This window comes from Geotrypetes seraphini, chromosome 8, assembly GCF_902459505.1.
Source record: "Geotrypetes seraphini chromosome 8, aGeoSer1.1, whole genome shotgun sequence".
Taxonomy (NCBI): Eukaryota; Metazoa; Chordata; class Amphibia; order Gymnophiona; family Dermophiidae; genus Geotrypetes; species Geotrypetes seraphini.
In genome coordinates, this window is record NC_047091.1 from 2,785,944 (window position 1) to 2,806,188 (window position 20,245).

Below are 20,245 nucleotides of genomic sequence, written 5' to 3' on the forward strand. Positions count from 1 at the left end.
GAATTCTCAGGATCTCCGGGATGTAAAAACCGGAACATGGTAAAAAAAAACCAGGATTTCCAGAATTCTCAGGATCTCCGGGATGTAAAAACCGGAACATGGTAAAAAAAAACCAGGATTTCCAGAATTCTCAGGATCTCCGGGATGTAAAAACCGGAACATGGTAAAAAAAAAAACCCAGGATTTCCAGAATTCTCAGGATCTCCGGGATGTAAAAACCGGAACATGGTAAAAAAAAACCAGGATTTCCAGAATTCTCAGGATCTCCGGGATGTAAAAACCGGAACATGGTAAAAAAAAAACAGGATTTCCAGAATTCTCAGGATCTCCGGGATGTAAAAACCGGAACATGGTAAAAAAAAACCCAGGATTTCCAGAATTCTCAGGATCTCCGGGATGTAAAAACCGGAACATGGTAAAAAAAAAACCCAGGATTTCCAGAATTCTCAGGATCTCCGGGATGTAAAAATCGGAACATGGTAAAAAAAAACCAGGATTTCCAGAATTCTCAGGATCTCCGGATGTAAAAACCGGAACATGGTAAAAAAAACCCAGGATTTCCAGAATTCTCAGGATCTCCGGGATGTAAAAACCGGAACATGGTAAAAAAAAAACCCAGGATTTCCAGAATTCTCAGGATCTCCGGGATGTAAAAACCGGAACATGGTAAAAAAAAACCCAGGATTTCCAGAATTCTCAGGATCTCCGGGATGTAAAAACCGGAACATGGTAAAAAAAAACCCCAGGATTTCCAGAATTCTCAGGATCTCCGGGATGTAAAAACCAGAACATGGTAAAAAAAACCCAGGATTTCCAGAATTCTCAGGATCTCCGGGATGTAAAAACCGGAACATGGTAAAAAAACCCCAGGATTTCCAGAATTCTCAGGATCTCCGGGATGTAAAAACCGGAACATGGTAAAAAAAAAACCCAGGATTTCCAGAATTCTCAGGATCTCCGGGATGTAAAAACCGGAACATGGTAAAAAAAAAACCAGGATTTCCAGAATTCTCAGGTCCGGGATGTAAAAATCGGAACATGGTAAAAAAAAACCCAGGATTTCCAGAATTCTCAGGATCTCCGGATGTAAAAACCGGAACATGGTAAAAAAAAACCAGGATTTCCAGAATTCTCAGGATCTCCGGGATGTAAAAACCGGAACATGGTAAAAAAAAAACCCAGGATTTCCAGAATTCTCAGGATCTCCGGGATGTAAAAACCGGAACATGGTAAAAAAAAAACCCAGGATTTCCAGAATTCTCAGGATCTCCGGGATGTAAAAACCAGAACATGGTAAAAAAAAACCAGGATTTCCAGAATTCTCAGGATCTCCGGGATGTAAAAACCGGAACATGGTAAAAAAAAACCAGGATTTCCAGAATTCTCAGGATTTCCGGGATGTAAAAACCAGAACATGGTAAAAAAAAAACCAGGATTTCCAGAATTCTCAGGATCTCCGGGATGTAAAAACCGGAACATGGTAAAAAAAAACCAGGATTTCCAGAATTCTCAGGATCTCCGGGATGTAAAAACCGGAACATGGTAAAAAAAAACCCAGGATTTCCAGAATTCTCAGGATTTCCGGGATGTAAAAACCGAAACATGGTAAAAAAAACCCCAGGATTTCCAGAATTCTCAGGATCTCCGGGATGTAAAAACCGGAACATGGTAAAAAAAAACCAGGATTTCCAGAATTCTCAGGATCTCCGGGATGTAAAAACCGGAACATGGTAAAAAAAAACCCAGGATTTCCAGAATTCTCAGGATCTCCGGGATGTAAAAATCGGAACATGGTAAAAAAAACCCAGGATTTCCAGAATTCTCAGGATCTCCGGATGTAAAAACCGGAACATGGTAAAAAAAAACCAGGATTTCCAGAATTCTCAGGATCTCCGGGATGTAAAAACCGGAACATGGTAAAAAAAAAACCCAGGATTTCCAGAATTCTCAGGATCTCCGGGATGTAAAAACCGGAACATGGTAAAAAAAAAACCCAGGATTTCCAGAATTCTCAGGATCTCCAGGATGTAAAAACCGGAACATGGTAAAAAAAAACCAGGATTTCCAGAATTCTCAGGATCTCCGGGATGTAAAAACCGGAACATGGTAAAAAAAAACCCAGGATTTCCAGAATTCTCAGGATCTCCGGGATGTAAAAATCGGAACATGGTAAAAAAAACCCAGGATTTCCAGAATTCTCAGGATCTCCGGATGTAAAAACCGGAACATGGTAAAAAAAAAACCAGGATTTCCAGAATTCTCAGGATCTCCGGGATGTAAAAACCGGAACATGGTAAAAAAAAAACCCAGGATTTCCAGAATTCTCAGGATCTCCGGGATGTAAAAACCGGAACATGGTAAAAAAAACCCCAGGATTTCCAGAATTCTCAGGATCTCCGGGATGTAAAAACCAGAACATGGTAAAAAAAAACCAGGATTTCCAGAATTCTCAGGATCTCCGGGATGTAAAAACCAAAACATGGTAAAAAAAAACCCCAGGATTTCCAGAATTCTCAGGATCTCCGGGATGTAAAAACCGGAACATGGTAAAAAAACACCAGGATTTCCAGAATTCTCAGGATCTCCGGGATGTAAAAACCGGAACATGGTAAAAAAAAACCCAGGATTTCCAGAATTCTCAGGATCTCCGGGATGTAAAAATCGGAACATGGTAAAAAAAACCCAGGATTTCCAGAATTCTCAGGATCTCCGGATGTAAAAACCGGAACATGGTAAAAAAAAACCAGGATTTCCAGAATTCTCAGGATCTCCGGGATGTAAAAACCGGAACATGGTAAAAAAAAAACCAGGATTTCCAGAATTCTCAGGATCTCCGGGATGTAAAAACCGAAACATGGTAAAAAAAAACCCAGGATTTCCAGAATTCTCAGGATCTCCGGGATGTAAAAACCAGAACATGGTAAAAAAAAAACCAGGATTTCCAGAATCCTCAGGATCTCCGGGATGTAAAAACCGGAACATGGTAAAAAAAAACCCAGGATTTCCAGAATTCTCAGGATTTCCGGGATGTAAAAACCAGAACATGGTAAAAAAAAACCAGGATTTCCAGAATTCTCAGGATCTCCGGGATGTAAAAACCGAAACATGGTAAAAAAAAAACCCAGGATTTCCAGAATTCTCAGGATCTCCGGGATGTAAAAACCGGAACATGGTAAAAAAAAAATCCAGGATTTCCAGAATTCTCAGGATCTCCGGGATGTAAAAACCGGAACATGGTAAAAAAAAAACAGGATTTCCAGAATTCTCAGGATCTCCGGGATGTAAAAACCGGAACATGGTAAAAAAAACCCAGGATTTCCAGAATTCTCAGGATCTCCGGGATGTAGGGCAGACCACCTTAAGAATGGAATGCTCATTTTTTAATGACAGCAACAGGCTGTCTTTCAGTGGGGAATTTCTCTGTAAAGTCCCGCCCCCTATGATGGGTGGGCTTGGCAGAAGACAATGATGTCAGCAAAAGGGGAGGGGACTCCCTGCAGAATGAAAGAAAATCAGTCAACACAGTTGGTGCAAATTGCAGAGCTAAATAGTGGAAGCTGCTGCAGGGAGTGATTGTGGGGGACTGAAAGAGGCATAAAATATAATCAATATGTTCCAGAAAGAAGAAATAAAAATAGTATACAAAGTAAAGTGAAGGGGGGGGGGAAGACAGTGGCAGGAAACATCCACATTTTGTACTCCTTCCTTATTAAAAGCACAGGACCTACCAGGAACCTGCAATTCTGACCCCAGGAAGGGCTGCATCTATCTGATTTCAGCACCCTCAACCCGCTATAAGGCAGCAAACATCCATTCCATACACTCTTTCCCTATCAGAAGCACAGGATATGCCAGGATGTGTCAGGATGTACAAGGATCCTGCAATTCTGACCCCAGGAAGGGCTGTATCCCCCTGGATTCAGCACCCTTTACTACCTATAAGGCAAAAAACATCCATTCCCTGCACCTTTTCCCCATCAGAAGCACAGGACCTGCCAGGATTCTGCAATTCTGACTTCAAAAAGGGTTGTATACACCTGGATTCTGTATCTTTCACAACCTATAAGTGAGGAAACATCTATTCCCTGCACTCTTTCACCATGAAAAGCATAGGACCTTCTAAAATCTTGCTGGATATGCGAGGATTCTTTAATCTGAGTCCAACTGTCTTCCTTCAGCACAGCTAGGGCTGGTATTAGGGGAGGGCATTTATGAAAGTTGCCCAGTGCCCCTCAGCTCCAGGGGGGGCCCACAGTGAGGGCATCTCTTCCCTTCATCAAGCAATCTCCCTTCCTTTCCATCTCCTTTGTGGGCGCTTTTCAGGATCAGTTTTCTCTCTCTGAGGTGCCCAGATGCTGCAGCCATGCTCACAAGTCGCGCGCGGCTACTCCAAAGCTTCTCCTTTGACATTAGTTGCCCAGGCGGAAACAGGAAATTGCATCAGAGGAAAAGCTTTGGGGCAGCCATGAGCGACTTGTGAGAATGGCTGCCGTGTCCGGACCCTTCTGAGAGAGAGAACTTTGATTCTGAAAAGCGCTTGCCAAGGTGACGGGAAGGGAGAAAGATGGCCTGATGAGGGGAAGAGTTTGAGTGGAGCTGAAGGGAAGTGAGGAGGGGAGAGAGAGGGGAGCATACGCTGAAAAGAATTGGAGATAGAAGGTAGAACAGTCACTTGATGGATATGGGGAAGGGAGAGAGGGAACAGACACTGAAGGGAAGCGGGGAGAAGAGAAAGGGGAGCAGACGCTGAAAGTGGAGAGAGAGGGAACAGACAATGGAAGGAAGTGGGGAGGAGCGAAAGGGGAGCTGACTCTGGATGGGAGGGGAGCAAGAGGGGAACAGAGGCTAGATGGAAGTGGGGAGGAGAGAGAGGGGAGCAGACTCTGGAAGGAATTGGAGAGGAGAGAGAAAGCACATACTGTATGGAAGGAGGGGATAAAGAAAAAAGAGCGCATGCTGGATTGGGGAAGAAGTTAGAGTTAGAGAGATATTGGAAGGGGTGAGGGAAAGAGATGGCAAGTTGTAGGTAAACACAATAAAAGGGAAATTGAGGACTGGAAAGTAAGTAGATAAAAGGTAGAAAACAAATTGAGAAGGAAGAGCAGAAAAGGAAAGGGAGATGAGAGAGAGATACCAGGGTATGGAGGGAGGAAAGGAGGATAGAAATGCTAAAAGCCACCTGGGGGAGGGTGGGAGAGATGGAAGGGAAGAAGACAGAGATGCCAGACCATGGGTGGAGTGGAAGGAAGAAGATGGGTGCCAGACTAATGGGGGGGGGGGGGGAGGCAGACAGTTTCTTGAAGAGGCATAGAAAGAAAGCAGATACCATATGGAAGAGGCAAAGATAAGGCAGACAGTGGATGGAAGGAAGAGAATGATGAGAAGATGAGGAAAGCAGAAACCAGACAACAAAGGCAGAAATAAATTTCTATTTGTTTTATTTGTTTATGGAAATAAGGTGACCCTGTTTATTGGACTAATTGTATTACATTTTTTACTAATTCACAGACCATAACTCCTTTCCTCAGGACAGGAATACTGTATAGTTTACTGACCTGAAGAAAGAGGTTTTAACCTATGAATGCTAATTGAGAAATGTATTAGTCCAATAAAATAGCGGGCACTAAATTTTCTTCCTGCCATGTCCCATGCCTCCTACTCAAATGCAAAATATAAATTGGTGGGCTTCCCAAAGCGCTACCAGCTGAAGACCTCTTCTTTTAGGAAGGAAGGGGGGATTTATTCAGAGATGTTTGGAGGTTGCATAGAAGAAAAACTGTACACTGGCACTAGTATGGTAATCTTTGTTATTTGTTTTGAATTTTAAAATAAATCCTGCATATCCTGAAACATCCTGGCATATCCTGTGCTTTTGATAGGGAAAGAGTGTATGGATTGGATGTTTTCTGCCTTATAAGTGGTTGAGGGTGTTGAAACCAGATAGATGCAGCCCTTCCTGGGGTCAGAATTGCAGGTTCCTGGTAGGTCCTGTGCTTTTAATAAGGAAGTACAAAATGTGGATGTTTCCTGCCACTGTCTTCCCCCCCCCCCCCCCCTTCACTTTACTTTGTATACTATTTTTATTTCTTCTTTCTGGAACATATTGATTATATTTTATGCCTCTTTCAGTCCCCCACAATCACTCCCTGCAGCAGCTTCCACTATTTAGCTCTGCAATTTGCACCAACTGTGTTGTCTGATTTTCTGTCATTCTGCAGGAAGTCCCCTCCCCTTTTGCTGACATCATTGTCTTCTGCCAAGCCCACCCATCATAGGGGGCGGGACTTTACAGAGAAATTCCCCACTGAAAGACAGCCTGTTGCTGTCATTAAAAAATGAGCATTCCATTCTTAAGGTGGTCTGCCCTACATCCCGGAGATCCTGAGAATTCTGGAAATCCTGGGTTTTTTTTTACCATGTTCCGGTTTTTACATCCTGGAGATCCTGAGAATTCTGCAAATCCTGGTGTTTGGTTTTTTTTTTTTTACCATGTTCCGGTTTTTAGTACGGAGTAGCAATAGCAGGGCAGTCGTAAATTACATTGCCTATAATCTGCTTTAACAATAGACCGGCCAAGGGAAAATACATATTAAAAAAGTGCAAAGAAAAAACCCCAACAACGCTAGACGCTGAGGAAAGGCTGAGGAAAGTGGAGTTGGGTGGGGACTACAAGTCCCAGAATGCACTGTGGACGTCGTCTCACACCTGAGTAATTGTTAACACCTGCTCCCGTGACCTCAAGCATCTGACAGGCAGCCTAGCGAAAGTCGGTCCTGGGGTAGAGCCTTCTGTGCTGAAATCCGAAAAAGGGTCTAGCTTTGCTCGGTAAGTTTCGTTATCTCTTGCTCAGAATGGATGGCGGATCTGGGATTACCTGAAATCCTGATGTTTTTTTACCATGTTCCATTATGGCATATTTTGTAACGATTGTCTTTCCTAACTTCTCTGCACGAGTTGAATGGATTTTGTACAGTAGTTTCTAAACTTTTCTTTGTTTTTAGAGTTGGTTGTTGGGGGAGGAGGAATTATTTCAGTTTTCCGAGGGAGTGGAGAGAGGCTAGGCAGACAGCTTGGTAGAGCCTGCCAGTCCTAACTTGCTTGGGCCATGTAGTGAAAGGGGAAATAGCTTGCATTTCGTGAAAAGATTGTGCCGTTTTTGTAGCTTGTTTGGAAATATGCCTCCAACGCAGTACTCGTCCAAATCGTATAGACTGTGTTGTCTCTTAGCTGATTCGATTTAGAGAGCTATTAGGAGTTGATTTCCTTCCAACTTTTTTTTCTCTTTTTGCTCCACTATTTTCAAGGGGGGGGGGGGGGTGCGGCAATGGAGCACAGTCTCTCTTTATTTTCTGGTCAGTCTGTAGGAGAGAAACTGCTTCTTAAGAAGTTAGGGGTCTCTCTATACCTCTCGTTTTAAAGCAAAAATACGAAGAAACTTTTTTGTTGTTGTTTACCGTGTTTAAATACTAAGGGCTCCTTTTACGAAGCCGTGCTAGCGGTTTAACACATGTAATAGCACGCGCTAATTTGCCAGCCATGCTAGCCACTACCACCTCCTCTTGAGCAGGTGGTAGTTTTTTGGCTAGCACGGGGGTTAGCGCACGCTAAAAATGTGCGTGCGATAAAGCTGCTAACGCGGCTTTGTAAAAGGAGCCCTAAAAGTTGATCGCCAGCCAGCATTCCTGCTACTCCCAGGGCAGGATTAGCCAATAGGTCAAGTAGGCACGTGCCTAGGGCCCGAAATGGTCAGGGGGGCCCGATGAAGGAGAACATCAACGTTGTTTTTTTCCAAACGGCGATGGGCCCCTCCAGCATCGATCGGCAACGCGGGCCCCACCCCAATCAGCAACGCAGGCCGCCCCCCCCCCCCACCATCGATGGAAAGTAAGACAAGCAAGCAACGTGGGTAAGAAAGGCAGTGGGAGCTGTAATTGTGCAAGCGGTGCTGCTTGCCCAAAGCTTCCCTCTGATGCAGCTTCCTGTTTCCGCCTGGGCGCATGGTGGGGCGGGGCGGGGCAGGGGGCCCAGTGTACTTGTGTGCCTAGGGGCCCTCGACGAATTAATCCTGCCCTGGCTACTCCTCCTGGGAGAAACTAGAACTGTCAGCTAGCTTCTTCACCACTTCCTCTCAACCAGTCATATGGTTTAATATATTCTGTATGGAGTGGCAGTTTAAACAGTGTTAAAACAGTAAATGCCTTGCTGAGCATTTCCCTGCTATCATTTGGTATTATATAATTACTAAACTTGTTGTTCTCAGTTTTGGCAGGCTGGGTTTTCAGAATTTTCAATTTTGTTTAACACCCATCAAAATTATATCTAAGCAGGTTTACAATAAAAATATGTAAGGGATCTTGAATGACAATCATCATATGTTAATGAACAGGGACCACACCATAGTAGCATAGGGCTAGATGCACTAAACATGGTCTCTTAAGACTGCGAGTTGCTGTTGGCCGATTGTGGAACAGTGATCAATGTTCCAACAAGTTTCCATGCACAGAGGTTTGCCGTAATCCCAACTGACCAGTTGCTTTGAGACTTTGACATATGCACAGAGCTTTTTTGGGGAAGCCCAAACAACTGAGTGGCAGGGGAAGCTCCAAAGCAGCCTCCTGTCGCTCAGCTATTGGGGCTTTTTTTTTTTTTAATGGTATAGATGTGGTGTGTATGTGTTACACATGCACACTATCTGCCCCATTAAAAATGAAAAAAGCACCCCTTCCTCCCCGATGATGGTCCACGCCCCCTCACCAGCACAGCAGCACCGCTGACACTATGATTGTCAGGAAGGATGCCCACTCCCTCCTGCTGCCAGCCCTCCCGACCCCTCCCAAACCAACTCCCCAATTTGAAGATTGACAGGAGGGATACCCACTCCCTTCTGTCAGGCCAACCCCAACTGAACCATCCCCTACTCTCTTTCCTGCTCCCCTTTGTTAAAAAAAACCAACAAAATGGCAAGCGGGATGCCCACTGCCTCCTGCCACTGGATGTTCCCTGCCCCCCCCCAACTCCTCAAACCTCCCCTTACCTTGAAATTAATTGACAGCAGGAGGGATGCACAGTCCCTCTTACTTGGACCAACCACTGTAAAATGGCAGGCTTTCCCCTTCCCACTGCCACAGGAAGGGGCCTAAGGCCTGAATGGCTCGGGCACCTAAGGCTTCTCCCAGGAGGGAGAGGCCTTAGGTGTCTGAGCCAATCGGAGCCTTAGGCTCATCCCTCTGTATCCTAGGATGGCTGGTTTTAATATTAATGCCCTCATTTGCATGCCAGAATCGGAGAATGAGCCTCATACAGGAAATCACATAGTGAGCTGATTTGTGCATCGGTTTGGCAAATAAAGTTGATTGCCTACTCAGCTCTACAGGTTTTTTTGGCGAATTATGCTTACCTACATATCTTCTATTTGGAATTGTGGAATAAAGCTGAATCTTTTGATATTGTTTGGTTTTAGTACAAACCAACATATTGCAGACTCCCACACCTAGTGAGTATCGTCACATTTTGCAGTGGGGGAAAAAAGTAATACTGTATTGCTCAATTGGCTCAATTAGTACCCTCCTTCACTGTCCCAATAGAAGATGCAGATGCTTACCCTGCTCAACATAAGAACATAAGCAGTGCCTCCGCTGGGTCAGACCAGAGGTCCATCGTGCCCAGCAGTCCGCACACGCGGTGGCCCAACAGGTCCAGGACCTGGACTGTAATCCTCTATCTATACCCCTCTATCCCCTTTTCCAACAGGAAATTGTCCAATCCTTTCTTGAACCCCAGTACCGTACTCTGCCCTATTACGTCCTCTGGAAGCGCATTCCAGGTGTCCACCACACGTTGGGTAAAGAAGAACTTCCTAGCATTCGTTCTGAATCTGTCCCCTTTCAACTTTTCCGAGTGCCCTCTTGTTCTTTTATTATTCGAAAGTTTGAAGAATCTGTCCCTCTCCACCAGGGAAAAGAGTCCCAGTTTCTCCAATCTCTCTCTATCCCTCTTCTCCAGGGAAAAGAGTCCCAGTTTCTCCAATCTCTCTCTATCTATCTCTCTCTATTTCTCTCTGTCTCCCTTTCTCTCTCTCTTTCTATCTCTCTCTCTCCCTATTTCTCTCTGTCTCCCTCTCTACTCTCTCTATGCCCTTCATGATCTTATAAGTCTCTATCATATCCCCTCTAAGTCTCCTCTTCTCCAGGGAAAAGAGTCCCAGTTTTTCTAACCTCTCAACGTATGAAAGGTTTTTTATCCCTTTTATTAGACGTGTCGCTCTTCTCTGAACCCTCTCGAGTAACGCCATATCTTTCTTAAGGTACGGCGACCAATATTGGACGCAGTACTCCAGATGAGGACGAGTACTGCGTCCAATATTGGTCGCCGTACCTTAAGAAAGATATGGCGTTACTCGAGAGGGTTCAGAGAAGAGCGACACGTCTAATAAAAGGGATAGTAGGGATGCCGCTTCCGGCGGTACTGCCTTTGCCACTGTTAACCAGCCGACCCTAGTTGCTGCCACACAGGTGGTTGGTTTGCCTTGCTTGGGGAGCCAGTTCACTTGTGGCCTGTTGTACCATGTTTGGTCCCAGCCGGATGGCAGTTATGCTATGGCTAGGCTGATTGCGACTAGTTGATAGCTCTCACAATTGCTCTGAGTTATTCTTTCCACTCCTGGGGTCATTCATGTGGAGAAATGGACTGGTGGTTGAACAAGCTACCTCAGTGTCTGAGGCTGTTACTGTTTCTCCTTAGGACGCTGGGACAGGCATTTGTCACTTCGTGGCCCAGGTACAGAGTAGTAGTGTCTGGTTAGAAGGGGATACCTTGCCTCTCCTCTGGCATTATTCTTGACTGGGGGTCAACAGTGTGGCTTCCTGGATCCTAGGGATTTGGTACTTGAGAGGGTTTCAGTCAGAGGGGGAATCTTCCTTTGTCACAAGTCCAGGCTGGCTGCCTTAAAACCTTCCAAGGGAGGTAGGTCTGGTTTACAACGAGGCTCATGGGGTTTGCCATCAGCCGAGGACCATTGCCAGACATGTTGGCTGCATTCCACAGGAGGTTGTTTGAAGCCTGGTGATCGCATTAGCAGACTGCTTTGCCCTCATACTATTTGTGGAGAGACACTGTAGCTGGGGTTTTCCGCAGCATGGTGCTCTTAGGCAAGGATTGCTCCTGTTCATATGGGCTAGAGGGGTTACCCTCTGTATGTTCATAGGATACGTCCTCTCTGGGTGTCGTATCTCCTTAGACATGTGCTGCAGAACAGGTTTTTCAGTTCACTTTATTTCCCTCCCTACATTTGGACTGCTTTTGTACATCCCACTAGTCTCTGGATTTGTCTGCTGCTGATGACAAGGAAGGGAAAATTATGTCCTACCTGTTAATTTTCTTTCCTTTAGTTACAGCAGATTAATCCAGAGCCCCACCATGGTGCGAGGTTTGTCGCTCTCAGGAGCAGTTTTGGCTTGCCTTTAGATTGAAGTTGTAGTCTCAGTTTTTATGTATCAATGATTCAGGTAGCGCATGTGACAGAAGAAGTTCTATAGGTGTCCTATGTCTTGTATGTTTAATGCAGTTGATGATTTATTTCAACTGCTTTGAGAAGACCTATACTGAGTGGCCAGGAGGATGTGCATCCAAGATATACCCGAGGTCAATAGGGGTCACGTGATGTGCTGAGCCGAGCGGGACGTGCCTTGCTCGTGCTCCGGGGCCCCGGGTCCCTTTGAACCTGTTCCGGTGATTTTCCAGGCTCGGATCTTACCTGCCCGGTCGGGGGAGTGCATGGACAGGTCTCCCCTTGTGTCTAGCCCGGCCATGAGCAGCAAATCGTGCCGTTCTACCAGAGACAGGGAGACCAGATCGGCGCGGCCGGACCTCAAGATGGCGGCGGGTGATTCCGGTTCCGCGCTCCCCTTGTCGGAGGCCCATATAGCTGCACTGTCTGCTTCGGTCGTGCGGGCCTTGGATTCCCGCTTTGACCAATTATCTGGTCAATTGACATCGTTGGAGACTCTTTTGGGGGAGACCACGCGGCGCACAGGCGAGCTGGAGCACCGGGTCTCACAGGTAGAGGATGCCCACTCTGCTTCTTCTGTGGATCTGGCGGCGATGCAGGCGCAATTAAAGCGGCAAGAGGACAAGCTGGAAGATCTTGAAAACCGCTCAAGAAGAGACAACTTGCGCATGATTGGCCTCCCGGAAACGGTTCCTGAGTCCCGCCTGCTCGCTGCTTTGGAGTCCTGGCTCCGGACGGAGTTCCCTCTCCCGGCTGGTGTGGGCCCTCTGCAACTTGATCGGGCGCACCGCCTGGGCCGGCGATTTGATGGCAGTGATCGAGCTCGGGTCACCATCTTTAAGATCCACAACTCAGCCGTGAAGGCTGAGTTGATGAAGCAATACCGGCAAAAGAGGAATACGCTGCAGTATGATGGAGTACCGGTTCGCCTGTTCCAAGATTACTCTCCGGCGCTGCAGGAGCGCAGGCGGCGCTTCTCCCGAGTGTGCTCAGCTTTGTTTGATCGGAAGCATCGATTTCAACTCCTCTACCCGGCGCAATTAAAAGTTTGGACTTCTACAGGATGGAAGGTTTATGCTACCGCAGAGGAGGCACAGCACTACCTGGATTCTCTACCGGGAGAAGCGGGACCCTCTCCGGCCACCTGAGTTCTGCAGCAGACTGGTTGATTGGTGCTATTCTCCCACATTTGAGTGGCTTTCCTCTGTTGGAGCTCTTGTTAGCCCCTTGGGCATTGTTCCAGATTACTTCCTTTTGGCCTTTTGGCCTCTTGGACTTGACTGTTCTTTGGCGCCCAGAGTTTGGGCTGGTTTTTAGCCCATTCTTGTTGTATTTTTTGCTTTTACTGCACCTGGTCACTCTGGAGGTGTGTGCCTGGATTTGCTGTTTTGTACTTTTCCTGTTTCTGTTTAGGGCATTTTTAGGTGTCCTTGGTAGGTGTGGATGTGTTTAAAGGGTAACAGGGTATTGTGTGAATGAGGGGGAGTTGGTTTCCTGCCTGAGTTGTGGGTCTGTTTCTTTTGGGGGGATAGACGTCTGTTTGTGGGAGCTTACTTTGTTTGGGGTGGACAAGTGAGAGTATTGCTGGGTATGTGTGCTGGGGGGGAGTGTTTGTGTGCCTGGGGGTTGATGTTTGTTCACTTTAGCATTGTGCCAGTGGGGTTGACCGTATTCTGATTGTTTGGATTGCACGCCCCTTGGGCAGCTTCTTGGTGCTCCTTTAGGCCAGCTGGCATTGGACTGTGTTACTCCCTGGGTTTGGGGGTTCTTTTGTTTCTTGATTTGCTCTCCTCTGGCTCCTTTGGAGTATGTGCTGGATGGATGGGATGTTCTGCTTGTCTATGATAGGGATGGGTTTGAGGGATTTGGGGCCCTACCTACATCTTTGTGACTCTATCTTTGTTCCACGAGTGTGGGACGAGGGTTTCTTTCTGGAAGGGTTCTTGGAGGGTTTGTTTCTGGGGGGTGGGGGGGGTTTGGGGACCGGGGGGTGGGTTGGGGAGGGTGGGGCTTGGTATTTGGGGGTGGGGGGTCCTCCTTCACAGGGTTTGCCTCAATTTTGCTGTGCTCCTTTGCTTCATATGTGTTGCCTTGTTTTTCTTTGGTGGTCACTGCTACTCTGGGGGGGGCTGGGCCCTTGGGGTAGTGTTCTTTTGAATTCCTTTTTCTTTTCTTGCTTCTTTCCTGCCTTTCCGCTGTGAGTACCCCTTTTAGACTTACATCTTGGAACGTAGGGGGGATTACGTCGCCTGTTAAGAGATCTAAAATACTGGCAGCTCTACAGCGATATCATTCAGATATTGCATGTCTTCAAGAAACTAGACTAACCGATGCTGAACATCTTAAGTTGCGTCGGTCCTGGGTGGGAGAGGTGCATTTTGCTTCCTCATCGGGCCGTCATGGGGGCATTGCTGTGTTGGTCCGCAAGTCTTCTCCCATTGGTGTCCAGGTTCTGGATAAGGAGCCTGATGGCAGATCCCTGCTCTTACGTCTTACCTTGGGTGGGCGCTCGTATCTTTTGTTAGTGGTCTACGGCCCCAATTCTGGTGAATCAGCCTTCTTGCAGCGGTTGCTCCAACTTTGTTCTCGTTTCCCTGGTGATCCTCTATTTCTTCTGGGTGATTTTAACTTGGTCATGGCTCCTGATCAGGATAAATCCGGATCTCCTGTTTCTTCCTTGGGTTCTAAGGGTCACCTTCTGTCGGATTTTTGTGACTCTCTTTCGGTTGTAGACCCTTGGCGCCTCCTACATCCGGAAGTCCGTGATTACACTCATCTTTCTCGTGCCCATGGCTCTTGGTCTCGCTTGGATTATATTTTCTTGTCTTCCTCTTTGTTTCCTTCCGTTCAATCGGCTGAGATCGGACCTCTGTCTATATCGGATCATGCCCCTATATGGATAGATGTTTTCTTGGATTCTTCATACCTTCGAGCGTCGTTCTGGCGGTTTCCCTTTTATCTTGCACAGGACACTGAATTTCGTACCTTTTTGCAGGCCCAATGGGATGACTATTCCGAGAATAATGCTTCCCATTTGGATGATCCTATTTTGTTCTGGGAGGCTGGGAAGACGGTGATTCGAGGCCATATCATCTCTTTTTTGTGTGCCCGTTCCAAGCGTATTAATCAGGGGATTGTTACTCTCGAACGGGCCTTGCGCTTGGCGAAGCGGTCCTTTTCTCTTCACCCTTCCCAAGAGACTCGTGACTGTTATCTGTCTACCCAGGTGGCCTTGAACTCCCTCCTTCATTCCCGTTTCCAAAAATGTAAAGCTTTTTACCAGCATCGTTTTCATCGTTATGGGAATAAACCTGGCCGCCTCATGGCTCGTTTGGTTAACGCTAGGACTGGGAGGAAACCAATTTTGACTTTACGGACCGAGGGTGGTGGAGTGGTGTCCCAGACTTCTGCAGTCTCCGGGGTTTTATTTGATTTTTTTTCGTCAGTTATATGACGCTCCGGAAGATGCTTCTTTGGAGATGGTGACAGACTATCTTCACTCTTCTGGGCTCCCTCGTTTGTCGGAGTCCTTGATTTCTTCGCTTAATAGTCCATTCCGGGCAGCTGAATTGGAATCAGCTATTAAATCACTTCGTTCTGATCGGGCGCCTGGCCCTGATGGGTTCTCAGGTGATTTCTATCGGATCCTTTCTCCTTCTCTTTCTGGACCCTTGTTGGCATATTTTAATGAAGCTGTTGCCCGGGGTTCGTTTCCGCGCTTTGCGAATGAGGCACTTATTACCTTACTCTTGAAGCCGGGTAAAGAAGCGGACTTGCCGGGGTCCTACCGCCCCATTTCTTTAATAAACGTTGACCTCAAGCTCTTTGCACGTATGCTGGCTGATCGTCTTGCTCCTCACTTACCACTGCTTATACATGAGGATCAGGTTGGCTTTGTTAGGGGCCGTCAGTCTGTACACAATGTCCGTAAGGTCCTTCTTGCTCTTGCCCAGTGCCAATCTCGCCAAATTCCGACCTTATTTGTTAGCCTAGATGCCTCCAAGGCGTTTGATAGTATTCATTGGTCGTTTATGTTTCGTACCTTGGAGTATGTGGGGCTCGGGGGATTCTTTTTAGATGCGATACGTTCCCTTTACTCTAATCCGCATGCCTCTTTGCTGGTTAATGGGACCCGCTCGGATTCTTTCCCTATTCTTCGTGGGACCCGACAGGGTTGCCCTCTTTCCCCTCTTCTGTTTCTTCTTTCTTTGGAACCCTTGTTATGCACTCTTCGGGGATTCGCGGAGGTTCGAGGTCTCTCGGTTGGCGATTTGGAACTTAAGACTCTGGCGTATGCGGATGATCTGTTCCTCATTCTCACCCACCCGGAAGATTCTCTCCCGGCAGCTCTGGATCTCATTTCTGAGTTTGGGTTTTATTCCGGGCTGTCTCTTAATTTGGATAAATCCATGGCCTTGCCTTTTCCGCCGGATTTGCGCACTTCCTGGAGGGGCGCGTTTCCTCTCCGTTGGGCTGGTGCCGCCTTAAGGTATCTAGGGGTTACGATTCCGTTAGATTTAGCTGATTTGTACAGGTTAAATGTCACGCCGCTGTTTCAAGCTTTACACAATAAGTTGCACCTCTGGGAATCTCTTCCTTTCTCGCTCTTGGGCCGGGTACACTTATATAACATGCTCTTGGTTCCCTGTTGGCTTTATGTGTTTCAAGTCCTTCCCCTTTATTTGACTTACCAAGATGAGCGTAGAATAGAGCGCCTGGTGCAAAAATTTCTTTGGGCGGGTAAGAGACCTCGTTTATCTTATAAGAGGGCGGCGACTCCCTGGTATAGAGGGGGTTTGGGCTTATTAAATCTTCGTTATTTGACGATTGGTTGTGGCATGCGACATATTAATGACCTCTTTCGGGGTACTTCAGCTTTCACTAACACTTCTCTAGAACTTTCTTGTTTTTCTTCTGCTCACTTTAGTGCCTATCTGCATTCTGTCCCTTCTCTTCTACCTGAATCTCTTTCTATGAAAGTATTGCATCGACCCTTGAAGAAGGTTTGGCGTTGGGTCTGTAAATTTCACACTCTTTCTTCCTCTGTCTCTCCCTTTCTACCTCTTCGCTTTAATGGTTCTTTTCTGCCTGGGATTGATGGGCCGAGCTTTGTTCGGTGGGAAGCAAAGGGCATTCACTATCTATTTCATTTGGTTAATGATGATGGTACACCTAAATCTTTTGCTCAATTGCGAACAGAATTTGATATTCCCCCTTCCGATTTTTTTGCTTACATGCAAATCCATCATTACATCTCTTCCTTACCTCCTAGTTCCTTACAAGCCTCGTGCCAGGAGTCGTTGTCTACGGCCTTTACCATTGGTTCGCAGGAGCCGGTCCCTCTCAGGTTCCATCATCGCCACTTGAAAGATGAATGCCCTTTGTTTGACCATTCTCGGCTGCGAGATGCTTGGTCTTGCGATCTTGCTGTAGACTTGCCTTCGGACATACTCCTGCAGGCTGTCCGACGTCTGCCAGCATTTCGAAAATATACCACCTTTTGGGAGCAACATTTTAAGTTGATTTTTCGTTTATTTATCTCTCCTAAAAGAGCTTATTTGGCTCATTTTCGTTTAACCGCTGCCTGCCTTCGTTGTCAGGCTCCGGAAGCCAGTTTGGGACACATGTTTTGGACTTGTCCTCAGGTACAGCATTTTTGGACAGCTATCTTTGCTTTTGTTGAGACTCTTTGGCATGTTAACATCCGTAGTTCCCCTTTGCTTTTGTTTGGGACTATTCCTCACTACTTTCCACGTTCCAAAGGGGTTGCAGCTTTCCTCAAGTGGTCTATCCTGATTGCTTTGAAATGCATCTTGCTGAAATGGCTGGAAGTTGAAGCTCCGGACTATTCCCTTTGGAGGAGCCGCATGATTGCTCTCTTGATGTGGGAGCGACGGGATGTGACTGATTTGTCCTCTCGTCAGGGCCGCATTTTCCAGGCTACTTGGGAACCCTTCTGGACTACTTTGACCCCTCTGGCTCGTAGCCGGATACTCAATTGAGGTCTTTTGTACTGATAATTCTGTGCTTACTTTTGTGTGGAGTTTATTCTTTCTGTACTTTTGGTAATTGGAAGGAGGACCCAGGGGTGGGATTGGGTGGGGGAGGGTGGCTTGGGTTGGGTGGTAGGGAGGGGGGCTATTTGGGGGGCATAATTTAAACTTTTTTGAGCTAGTCTTGCTCTTGTTGTAACATTCTGTTGTCTTTCATGATTGCTCAATAAAATATATTTGAACATACCCGAGGTCAATTTGGTGCTCTCTATCTCCCCCTGCTGGTTGGTGGCAGTAATCCCACTAGTCTTTGGATTCATCTGCTGTTCTCCATTAACTGTTTCATTGCTCCTGTTTCTTCATCTTGTAGGACTCCAGTCAATGTCATGTTCCGTAGGAACAGTTTTCTAAGTCCTCATGAGAATAACATGGTGACAGAATTTATCACTGTTCCCATCCCCACGGATAACCACGGAAAATCATCCCCATGTCATTCTTTAAGGAGAGAGGAAAGAATCAGAGCATGAATGGGCACAGTTACTGACCCTCAAGCCTTGCATTAAAGCAGTGTATCGCAAACTGTGTGCCGTGGCACACCAGTGTGCTTCCTGAGATTTCAGGTTTGCCACAACACACATGCGAGGAGGAGAGTCATCCACGCCAGCTGACTGCCTATAGGACATGCCTCTCGTGGCGAGAGGTACGTCCTATAGGAAGTCAGCCGGCACAAATGACTTTCCTCCTGGAAAGCATCTCTCCTCCTCTCCCTGCACCTCTTGGATCCCTCCACTGAAGCGGCCAGATGGACCTCTGCGCACGTCCAGGTGCCTTCCAGTGGGACCACTGGATTTAGTGTGCCGCCGGCTGGAAAGTTTGCGAGACACTAAAGAATACTGGTGTCGAAGGACTGAGGTTGAGATAGACACTAAAGCAGAGGTGCCCACACTTTTTGGGCTTGCGTGTTACTTTCAAAATGACCAAGTCAAAATGATCTGCCAACAATAAAATATAAAAAAACACAAAGCACACTGTATGCAGAGAAAATGTTAATTATCATTTATATTCTGCGGGTTTTCAAAGAAGTCAAGGCAGATGACTTTATGAAATGTCACCTCTGTAACAACTATACAAAAATAGATGAATATACTTTCTCCCTTTTTACTAAACCGCGATAGTGGTTTTTAGCGCAAGGAGCTGCGCTGAATGCCCTGCGCTGCTCTTGATTCTCATAAGCTCCCTGCGCTAAAAACCGCTATTGCGGTTTAGTAAAAAGGAGCCATAGTGCAAAATATAGACAGCAGATATAAATTCTCAAAACGGACAAAAAAATCATTTTTCCTTTGTTGTCTGGTGATTTCATGAGTCTCTGGTTGCACTTTATTCTTCTGACTCTGCATCCAATAGTTCTTCCCTTCTTTCAGCCTGTTGTATGCTTCCAGACCTCATTCCCTCCGCCAACTTTTTCTTCCTCTCTCCCTGCCCCCTCCCCTTTCTTTCTTTCTTTTTCTGTCTCCCTGCACCCCTTTCTTTCTATCTTCTTTCTCTCTCCATGCCCCCTTTCTTTCTATCTTCCTGCCTGCTCCCAAGCCACTGCCTCTGCCATCGGGGAACAGGTCTCCAAACCACCGCCGCCCCAAGCTCTCCCTGCTTCCCCACACAGAAGCGTCGGGCTGACCAGATTTCCTCTCCCCGACGTCATTTCTGAAGTCGGAGATGAAGTTCCAGGCCAGCCAGGCAGCAATTGACTGGCCTGGAACTTCCTCTCCGATGTCAGAATTGACATCAGGGAGAGGAAATCTGGTTAGCCTGACACTTCTGTGTGGGGAAGCAAGTAGAACACGAAGGCAACGCGATCAACTTGCATTGCCTTCGCATTCTACTGGTCGATCGTGATCGACTTTTTGGGCACCCCTGCACTAAAGAATGACATGGGATGGTTTCTTGTGGTTATCTGTGGGGATGGGAGCGGTGATGAATTCTGTCACTGTTTCTTTCTCTAAAGCCTTTTTAACTGGACTTTCTTCTGGTTGTCTTCTGTTGCTCAACTTTTTGAAGTAGCTCATCACCTGCTGCACCTCTGTCAAATCTTACCCACCTTATTCTGTATGGAGTTTCATTTTTCATTTATAATAGCATTGTCAGACTGAATTTTGGCTAACAGCACCTCTAGTATCACTTGATGATCACCTTCACATGGGGTTGTAGAGGTGGGGGTAGGAGAGACTTACACTTCAGATACAGAAGGTTTGGTGACGTTCAACATAGTAGGGTAGGCATTAGCTTGGTTTGCTACATACTCTTCTATAATTTGTTTTGTTTTTTTGCAGCCTTTGCACAGCTTGTTGGAGCCTGCCAGTGTTTTTAATTGAGTGTTTGCCCTCTGCCTTGATCATACTTGTCAGTAAAAACTCAGCTATCAGCTTTAATGAGGAGGCTGCCAGTAATATGCAGTAAGACAGCAAAAAGCCAGCAGGCCCAGGAACTCTGCAAGATATCCACTCCTCAAGCAATCCTCTCAACTCCCTCATCTTGTTCTTGACTTCTGACATTTCCATACAGACAATTAAAGGTATTTTTACTTTTATTTACAACATGGGGCTAATTCTGAATTGTTTCTTTTATTTACATATTTCTGGGCTGCTTCAGCATTTATCCTGATAGAGAGGTTAATGTCTGCATTTTGATAGTATGTTTTTAAAGATAACCTTACTCCAAACCGAACACTTCTTTAGAGCAACATTTAAAA

At 46.4% G+C, this 20,245-nt stretch overlaps 1 protein-coding gene across 3 annotated transcripts in view; it reads left to right on the forward strand.

Annotated features, from left to right (window-relative positions):
• The first annotated feature begins 6,526 nt into the window (after positions 1-6,526).
• The window catches only part of PPP1R13L (protein phosphatase 1 regulatory subunit 13 like), a 103,459-nt gene continuing 89,740 nt past the window's right edge, over positions 6,527-20,245 (forward strand). For 2 of the 3 annotated variants that reach the window (XM_033955143.1, XM_033955145.1), the window contains exons 1-2: positions 6,527-6,825; positions 19,827-20,068. The gene's annotated coding sequence lies outside the window, so the exon portion shown is untranslated. The remainder of the gene's footprint in view (positions 6,826-19,826; positions 20,069-20,245) is intronic. The other variant, XM_033955144.1, reaches the window with a different exon arrangement.